Genomic DNA, 10,000 nt, shown 5'->3' with positions numbered 1-10,000 from the left:
ATCTGGTATGACACAGCAAGCCATGTAGTATTCTGTTTATCCTACATACTGTACTTACGTGTATTTTACTCAAATCGTCCCGCAGTCGAGAAGACGCTTCTTTTGGCCTCGTGCAATCTCTTATACGTCAAAGCAAAGAACCGTCACTCTGGAAAGTGTAGCGTGACGTGTTAGTTCTAAAAATTCATCGAGGGGAATTAGCGAGCGCAAAATGTTTGTTTCCATAATGACGTTTGTCTCGGTGACTTTGGCATCACAAGCAGTGGAAAAACAGGCCCCCTAGTCACCTGCCAGACTTGCTTGACAAGACCGCATTTACATGATATACACACGTGTGGGTTGAACGATATTTGTATGTAATGTCTATCTACCTATCTATCTATCTAGACCGGCACGGTTGGCCTAGTGGTAAGGCGTCCGCCCCGTGATCGGGAGGTCGTGGGTTCGAACCCCGGCCGGGTCATACCTAAGACTTTAAAATTGGCAATCTAGTGGCTGCTCCGCCTGGCGTCTGGCATTAGGGGGTTAGTGCTAGGACTGGTTGGTCCGGTGTCAAAATAATGTGACTGGGTGAGACATGAAGCCTGTGCTGCGACTTCTGTCTTGTGTGTGGCGCACGTTATATGTCAAAGCAGCACCGCCCTGATATGGCCCTTCGTGGTCGGCTGGGCGTTAAGCAAACAAATAAACAAACAAACAAAAAATCGATCTATCTTTCTATCTATCTATCTAGATAGCTATCTATCTATCTATCTAATTATCTGATTATCTATTTATCTATCTATCTATTTATCTATCTATCTACCTCTGGTCAGGGCCAGCCAGGCAGCCCGACTGGGACTGTACGAGTTGCTGACTGACCTTCACGACGACCTTGACCCAGTTAACAGCTCAGAGCTCGTGCAGTACGGCGCCAGCAACCTGTCCATGGCCACTCTGTACTCCGCCACCAAGCACACGCTGCACGACCTCCTGCTCAGGTGCGTCTGTTTGCTGGTCTGTCTCTCTTTTCGTCTGTCTGTGTGTCTGTGTGTGTGTGTCTGCTCGTGTGTTTGTTTGTGTGTCCCTGTGATCGTGTTTGTGTGTGTGTACTGTGTGTGCCACGGTGTGTGTGGACAGACATAGAGAGAGAGAGAGAGAGAGAGAGAGAGAGAGAAAGAGCGAGAGAGAGAGAGAGAGAGAGAGAGAGAGAGAGAGAGAGAGAGAGAGAGAGAGAGAGAGAGAGAGGGTTTAAGGCGTAAGGGTCACCCAGGTTGTCGGACAAAACTGTTATTTTTTTATTCAGTCACGTGCAATCAATGAATTGGCTTGATGTTTGGTAGTTTTCTTCAAAAATCATTATATTTTCAGAAAACATCAAGTTTGAATGTCTAAATTAAATAGAACAACTGAAAGAATTATTTAGTTCGTAACAAAATGGGCAAAATAAACCTGCAAAAATGCTAATTTTAGCATTTTTCAATGCACTCTTGGAAAAAAAGTATGTGTCCAATTGAAAAATAAATTGGCACTCATATTTAAAGCATCATTACCTACATTATGTTCTAAAAGCTTTCTGTTTTGTTGGAAATTTTGCTTTTAGTAGCATTAGAAAAGAATACTATAATTCTATATATTATTATGATATATCACACAATCAAACAAATTATATTTTTTTGATTATCAGCTTTATTTTAGAACACAATATAGCCAGTCAAGTGAACATTTGATGTGCAAAGTTTCAATGGAATAGGTGAATATTTAAACAAGTTGATCATGCAGACAGTGTAGCTGCCTGTGATTTCGCGCGAACTTTCACCACATAAAACAGCAAAAAGTTCAACATCTATCAGTCTATGTCCTTTATGGGGGGTCATCAAGAGACTAGAATCAAAACTATCTTCACTTGAGCTACTGTCTGATTCATCATCTGTGTCAGACTGTTCTGGGCAGTTTTTGGAATCAAATTCATCATCAGAACCGATAATTTCATTCAACAGAGGCCTTGATTAAAGGGATTTTTAATTCCCACCAACCTACTTTGACCACATATTGCAAGAAAACTATGTATGCTAGAGACAAAATGTAAACTGCACATGAAAATAGAGATATTGTTCTAGCTTTTGGCAACATCATAATTTAGTATATCTGAAAAACGATTTTTTTTCCAAATTCTGGGTGACCCTTACGCCTTAACGTCCTCTTAGACCAAGTGGTCTATATTGGGACAGGTATTGGTAATACGCTGAAGATATGGTGTGATACTTTGATTCGAACAAGCCCGCTGTGGCTGTCTTATTCGACACACCAGCATTGGGTTTGTCTCGTCAAAGTATCGAAATACGATCATGATTATCAGAGACGAGAGATGATGCATGCGTGTCTTCGTGTTTTCCAAGCCCTGAGACTTTCGCTGTGAACGTGGGATATTTTTCGTCCGCATGTGTGCACATGGGGGTGTTCGGACACCGAAGAGAGTCTGCACAAAGTTGACTCCGAGAAATAAATCTCTCGCCGAACGTGGGGATCGAACCCACGCTGATAGCGACCAACTGGCTACAAAGCCAGCGCGCTACCAACTGAGCTACGTCCCCGCACCTGAGAGAGAGAGAGAGAGAGAGAGAGAGAGAGAGAGAGAGAGAGAGAGAGAGAGAGAGAGAGAGAGAGAGAGAGAGAGAGAGAGAGAGAGAGAGCGGGGGTGGCCAAAAAGCGGTGCCATGTCGTGCTGCAGATGTGTTTGGTTTGTATCTGTGCTCCGCTGCGATGTTATCAGCGGGCGGGGATATAGCTCACTTTTTGGTAGCGCGCTGGATTTGTATTCAGTCGGCCGCTGTCAGCGTGAGTTCGATCCCAGGTTCGGCGGAAATTTATTTCAGAGTCAACTTTGTGTGCAGACTCTCTTCGGTGTCCGAACTCCCCCCCCCCCCCCCCCCCCCCCCCCCCCCCCCCCCCGTGTACACTATATTGGGTGTGCACGTTAAAGATCCCACGATTGACAAAAGGGTCTTTCCTGGCAAAATTGCTTAGGCACAGTTAATAATTGTCTACCTATACCCGTGTGACTTGGAATAATAGGCCGTGAAAGGTAAATATGCGCCGAAATGGCTGCAATTACTGGCCGTATAAAATTTCATCTCACACGGCATCACTGCAGAGCGCCTAGAACTGTACCCACGGAATATGCGCGATATAAGCGTCATTGATTGATTGATTGATCAGCGCAGGGATTCTATCGCGCACGTGACGTCCAACTTTTGCTGTGGAAACAGAAGAGTCAAGAGGCGAGGAGGTAGGGGAGGGGGGGGGGGGCGAGATTGAAAGCAGTCACTCTCTCTTGAGATTTACGGCAATTACTAACTTCCATTAACTTCCGTTTACCTGGGTAACTCGATTCCCACTTTATGTTCGCACACCGTTTAGTTAGGCAGCACACTTTGACTGCTACTCAGGGACAAAACGGTCTTTAATTATGCATATTTAGATAATTACAACTTTCCATGCAGGGTGTCTTTGCTGCACTTACGTTGTACGCTTCTACACCTTTCGCAAAACATCAACACCGTCCTTCTTGTACTAGAGTGAAAGGGGGGGGGGGGGGGCGGGGGGGGGGGGGGGTCCTCCGGCGAGCAGACAAGGGGGGGGTGTTCCTCCGGCGAGCAGAGAAGGGGGGGGGGGGGGGAAGTGTTTTTTTCCTACGGCGAGCAGAGAGTGTAGGCGGGTAGGGCAACATTCACTTGTCTGTGAGCATGGCCAGGTTCGCAGCGTGAACTGGAGATAAAGCAACACAGACAGGTACACCAGCCCTGAGTGCGGGCCACAGATGTGTTTTCTGTCATGTGGGTGGGTGCAGGGGAGAAGAGGGAGGGGGGGTGGAGGGAAAGGGGATCAAGTATCAGATAAGAAAGTTCAGGTAAATTGTAATAGAATGGTGTTAGGTGTTTGTATTGGGAGGCTATCGTAGGGTCACACTCTCAGCCACATCAGTATAACATATTGGGAGGCTATCGTAGGGTCACACTCTCAGCCACATCAGTATAACATATTGGGAGGCTATCGTAGGGTCACACTCTCAGCCACATCAGTATAACATCAGAATGTCAATCACTAGGTTTATTCATTAAAGTATAGAGCATAAAATATAAGCAGCATATAGTAACAGAGCTGAGCACAGAGTGAAACTCATTTGCATGAGGATGCTGTGCTGGAAGAAGTTTAGGGTGCACAATGTACTCTTATTCTAACTGATGATACCAGACTGTGGGAAGAGGTCTGAGAGATAGCAGTCAGGAGGGGCTAGGTGGTGGCACAGTTGGTGCCGTTAAGTTGGTGCCTGTAAGTTGGTGCCGTTAAGTTGGTGCCGTTAAGTTGGTGCCTGTACGTTGGTGCCGTTAAGTTGGTGCCTGTAAGTTGGTGCCGTTAAGGTGGTGCTGTTAAGTTGGTGCCGTTAAGTTGGTGCTGTTAAGTTGGTGCCTTTAAGTTGGTGCCGTTAAGTTGGTGCCTGTAAGTTGGTGCCGTTAAGTTGGTACCGTTAAGTTGGTGCCTGTAAGTTGGTGACGTTAACTTGGTGCCGTTGAGTTGGTGCCTGTAAGTTGGTGCCTGTAAGTTGGTGCCTGTAAGTTGGTGCCGTTAAGTTGGTGCCTGTAAGTTGGTGCCGTTAAGTTGGTGCCTGTAAGTTGGTGCCGTTAAGTTGGTGCTGTTAAGTTGGTGCCGTTAAGTTGGTGCAGTTAAGTTGGTGCCTTTAAGTTGGTGCCGTTAGGTTAGTGCCGTTAAGTTGGTGCCTGTAAGTCGGTGCCGTTAAGTTGGTGCCTGTAAGTTGGTGCCTGTAAGTTGGTGCCTGTAAGTTGGTGCCGTTAAGTTGGTGCCTGTAAGTTGGTGCCTGTAAGTTGGTGCCTGTAAGTTGGTGCCTGTAAGTTGGTGCCTGTAAGTTGGTGCCTGTAAGTTGGTGCCGTTAAGTTGGTGCCTGTAAGTTGGTTTAAGCGTGTTTTTATTAATTTCTTGTATACATGTTATATACAGTAACAACATTAAGAACGTTAACAAGCAAACTGCCTTTAAGTTGGTGCCGTTAAGTTGGTGCCGTTAAGTTGGTGCCGTTAAGTTGGTGCCTGTAAGTTGGTGCCGTTAAGTTGGTGCCTGTAAGTTGGTGCTTGTAAGTTGGTGCCTGTAACTTGGTGCCGTTAAGTTGGTGCCTTTAAGTTGGTGCCTGTAAGTTGGTGCCGTTAAGTTGGTGCCGTTAAGTCAGTGCCTGTAAGTTGGTGCCTGTAAGTTGGTGCCGTTAAGTTGGTGCCGTTAAGTTGGTGCTGTTAAGTTGGTGCAGTTAAGTTGGTGCCTTTAAGTTGGTGCCGTTAAGTTGGTGCCGTTAAGTTGGTGCCTGTAAGTTGGCGCCGTTAAGGTGGTGCCTGTAAGTTGGTGCCGTTAACTTGGTGCCGTTAAGTTGGTGCCTGTAAGTTGGTGCCTGTAAGTTGGTGCCTGTAAGTTGGTGCAGTTAAGTTGGTGCCTTTAAGTTGGTGCCGTTAAGTTGGTGCCTTTAAGTTGGTGCCCTTAAGTTGGTGCCGTTAAGTTGGTGCCATTAAGTTGGTGCCTGTAAGTTGGTGCCGTTAAGTTGGTGCATGTAAGTTGGTGCCGTTAAGTTGGTGCCTGTAAGTTGGTGCCTGTAAGTTGGTGCCTGTAAGTTGGTGCCGTTAAGTTGGTGCCGTTAAGTTGGTGCCTTTAAGTTGGTGCCTGTAAGTTGGTGCCGTTAAGTTGGTGCCGTTAAGTCAGTGCCTGTAAGTTGGTGCCGTTAAGTTGGTGCCTGTAAGTTGGTGCCTGTAAGTTGGTGCCTGTAAGTTGGTGCCTGTAAGTTGGCGCCGTTAAGTTGGTGCCGTTAAGTTGGTGCCTGTAAGTTGGTGCCGTTAACTTGGTGCCGTTAACTTGGTGCCTGTAAGTTGGTGCCTGTAAGTTGGTGCCTGTAATTTGGTGCCGTTAAGTTGGTGCCTGTAAGTTGGTTTAAGCGTGTTTTTATTAATTTCTTGTATACATGTTATATACAGTAACACCATTAAGAACGTTAACAAGCAGACTGGTTATGGACACGTTCCAAAACTAATAATCAATACACATTCTGATAACAAGACATGGCGAACAAGTGATAACTTCAACCCTTTTCTTTCAAAATATTTCATAATATTTTATACAAATAAAGAGAGAGAGAGAGAGAGAGAGAGAGAGAGAGAGAGAGAGAGAGAGAGAGAGAGAGAGAGAGAGAGAGAGAGAGAGAGAGAGAGAGAGAGAGAGAGAGAGAGAGAGAGAGAGAGAGAGAGAATGCTTTGCTACATCTATTGCTGTCACTGTTAATATAATATCAGCCGAAGCGATCAGTTGACATAACGTAATCTTGTACAGCAGAAAATATTTTCGTATTCAAAGATATAGTTAAGTCAGTATTGCCAAACAAAAGTGTTTTGCAATCCAGAGCGTACGTTGGTAGACTATTGAATAAAATGGTTCTATGTTCTTTAAATTTTGGACAATGTAACAAAAAGTGTTCAGCGTCTTCCGGGCGTACTCCACACGTGCATTCTAAATTATCAGAGAGGTGTCGGTTAACAAGGTCTTGTTGCAAATCGCTCATATTTAATCTCAACCTGCTGTGAAATACCTGTGCCTTACGGTTGCCTAAATAATAATACTGTGGAACAACAACATCTCCATTCATCAAAAATCTTTTAAATTCACCAATTGACTGCGTTTGTCGTATATTTTCTGGAAGATTATTCCACAAAGCTGTCGTTGAAGGAAAAAATGAAGATTTAAGGTGCCGTTAAGTTGGTGCCTGTAAGTTGGTGCCTGTAAGTTGGTGCCGTTAAGGTGGTGTCTGTAAGTTGGCGCCGTTAAGTTGGTGCCTGTAAGTTGGTGCCGTTAACTTGGTGCCGTTAAGTTGGTGCCTGTAAGTTGGTGCCGTTACGTTGGTGCCTGTAAGTTGGTGCCGTTAAGTTGGTGCCTGTAAGTTGGTGCCGTTAAGTTGGTGCCATTAAGTTGGTGCCTGTAAGTTGGTGCCTGTAAGTTGGTGCCGTTAAGTTGGTGCCTGTAAGTTGGTGCCGTTAAGTTGGTGCCGTTAAGTTGGTGCATGTAAGTTGGTGCCTGTAAGTTGGTGCCGTTAAGTTGGTGCCTGTAAGTTGGTGCCGTTAAGTTGGTGCCTGTAAGTTGGTGCCGTTAAGTTGGTGCCTGTAAGTTGGTGCCATTAAGTTGGTGCCTGTAAGTTGGTGCCGTTAAGTTGGTGCCGTTAAGTTGGTGCCTGTAAGTTGGTGCCTGTAAGTTGATGCCTTTAAGTTGGTGCCTGTAAGTTGGTGCCTGTAAGTTGGTGCCGTTAAGTTGGTGCCGTTAAGTTGGTGCCTGTAAGTTGGTGCCGTTAAGTTGGTGCCGTTAAGTTGGTGCCGTTAAGTTGGTGCCTGTAAGTTGGTGCCTGTAAGTTGGTGCCGTTAAGTGTGCCGTTAAGTTTGTGCCTGTAAGTTGGTGCCGTTAAGTTGGTGCCTGTAAGTTGGCGCCGTTAAGTTGGTGCCGTTAAGTTGGTGCCTGTAAGTTGGTGCCGTTAAGTTGGTGCCGTTAAGTTGGTGCCTTTAAGTTGGTGCCTTTAAGTTGGTGCCGTTAAGTTGGTGCCTGTAAGTTGGTGCCGTTAAGTTGGTGCCTGTAAGTCGGTGCCTGTAAGTTGGTGCCGTTTAAGTTGGTGCCGTTAAGTTGGTGCCGTTAAGTTGGTGCCTGTAAGTTGGTGCCTGTAAGATGGTGCCGTTAAGTTGGTGCCGTTAAGTTAAGTTGGTGCCTGTAAGTCGGTGCCTGTAAGTTGGTGCCGTTTAAGTTGGTGCCGTTAAGTTGGTGCCGTTAAGTTGGTGCAGTTAAGTTGGTGCAGTTAAGTTGGTGCCGTTAAGTTGGTGCCGTTAAGTTGGTGCAGTTAAGTTGGTGCCTGTAAATTGGTGCCGTTAAGTTGGTGCCTGTAAATTGGTGCCGTTAAGTTGGTGCCTGTAAGTCGGTGCCGTTAAGTTGGTGCCGTTAACTTGGTGCCGTTAAGTTGGTGCCTGTAAGTAGGTGCCGTTAAGTTGGTGCCTGTAAGTTGGTGCTTGTAAGTTGGTGCCGTTATGTTGGTGCCTGTAAGTTGGTGCAGTTAAGTTGGCGCCTTTAAGTTGATGCCTTTAAATTGGTGCCTTTGAATTGATGCCTTTAAGTTGGTGCCGTTACGTTGGTGCCGTTAAGTTGGTGCCGTTAAGTTGATGCCTTTAAGTTGGTGCCGTTAAGTTGGTGCCGTTAAGTTGGTGCCGTTAAGTTGGTGCCTTAAAGGCCAACATGGCGGGCGGGATGTAGCTGTTTTCTCGTGCCTGCAGTACATCCCGTGTCGCTGGCAACGCTAAACAAATGTCTGTGGTATCTACTGTGGCAAGGCTGTGTCTCCTGGAGTACATCCCGTGTCGCTGGCAACGCTAAACAAATGTCTGTGGTATCTACTGTGGCAAGGCTGTGTCTCCTGCAGTACATCCCGTGTCGCTGGCAACGCTAAACAAATGTCTGTGGTATCTACTGTGGCAAGGCTGTGTCTCCTGCAGTACATTCCGTGTCGCTGGCAACGCTAAACAAATGTCTGTGGTATCTACTGTGGCAAGGCTGTGTCTCCTGCAGTACATTCCGTGTCGCTGGCAACGCTAAACAAATGTCTGTGGTATCTACTGTGGCAAGGCTGTGTCTCCTGCAGTACATTCCGTGTCGCTGGCAACGCTAAACAAATGTCTGTGGTATCTACTGTGGCAAGGCTGTGTCTCCTGGAGTACATCCCGTGTCGCTGGCAACGCTAAACAAATGTCTGTGGTATCTACTGTGGCAAGGCTGTGTCTCCTGCAGTACATCCCGTGTCGCTGGCAACGCTAAACAAATGTCTGTGGTATCTACTGTGGCAAGGCTGTGTCTCCTGCAGTACATCCCGTGTCGCTGGCAACGCTAAACAAATGTCTGTGGTATCTACTGTGGCAAGGCTGTGTCTCCTGCAGTACATTCCGTGTCGCTGGCAACGCTAAACAAATGTCTGTGGTATCTACTGTGGCAAGGCTGTGTCTCTTGGAGTACATCCCGTGTCGCTGGCAACGCTAAACAAATGTCTGTGGTATCTACTGTGGCAAGGCTGTGTCTCCTGCAGTACATCCCGTGTCGCTGGCAACGCTAAACAAATGTCTGTGGTATCTACTGTGGCAAGGCTGTGTCTCCTGGAGTACATCCCGTGTCGCTGGCAACGCTAAACAAATGTCTGTGGTATCTACTGTGGCAAGGCTGTGTCTCCTGCAGTACATCCCGTGTCGCTGGCAACGCTAAACAAATGTCTGTGGTATCTACTGTGGCAAGGCTGTGTCTCCTGCAGTACATTCCGTGTCGCTGGCAACGCTAAACAAATGTCTGTGGTATCTACTGTGGCAAGGCTGTGTCTCCTGCAGTACATTCCGTGTCGCTGGCAACGCTAAACAAATGTCTGTGGTATCTACTGTGGCAAGGCTGTGTCTCCTGCAGTACATTCCGTGTCGCTGGCAACGCTAAACAAATGTCTGTGGTATCTACTGTGGCAAGGCTGTGTCTCCTGGAGTACATCCCGTGTCGCTGGCAACGCTAAACAAATGTCTGTGGTATCTACTGTGGCAAGGCTGTGTCTCCTGCAGTACATCCCGTGTCGCTGGCAACGCTAAACAAATGTCTGTGGTATCTACTGTGGCAAGGCTGTGTCTCCTGCAGTACATCCCGTGTCGCTGGCAACGCTAAACAAATGTCTGTGGTATCTACTGTGGCAAGGCTGTGTCTCCTGCAGTACATTCCGTGTCGCTGGCAACGCTAAACAAATGTATGTGGTATCTACTGTGGCAAGGCTGTGTCTCCTGGAGTACATCCCGTGTCGCTGGCAACGCTAAACAAATGTCTGTGGTATCTACTGTGGCAAGGCTGTGTCTCCTGCAGTACATCCCGTGTCGCTGGCAACGCTAAACAAATGTCTGTGGTATCTACTGTGGCAAGGCTGTGT

At 46.8% G+C, this 10,000-nt stretch overlaps 1 long non-coding RNA gene across 1 annotated transcript in view; it reads left to right on the top strand.

Annotated features, from left to right (window-relative positions):
• Positions 1–829: 829 nt before the first annotated feature.
• Positions 830–10,000, top strand: part of LOC138977922 (uncharacterized) — an 11,918-nt gene continuing 2,747 nt past the window's right edge. The window contains exon 1 of the long non-coding RNA XR_011459518.1: positions 830–980. This is a non-coding gene — a long non-coding RNA (uncharacterized lncRNA). The remainder of the gene's footprint in view (positions 981–10,000) is intronic.

Source organism: Littorina saxatilis, linkage group LG10, assembly GCF_037325665.1.
Source record: "Littorina saxatilis isolate snail1 linkage group LG10, US_GU_Lsax_2.0, whole genome shotgun sequence".
Lineage (NCBI taxonomy): Eukaryota > Metazoa > Mollusca > Gastropoda > Littorinimorpha > Littorinidae > Littorina > Littorina saxatilis.
This window is presented reverse-complemented; position numbering and strand designations above follow the sequence as displayed.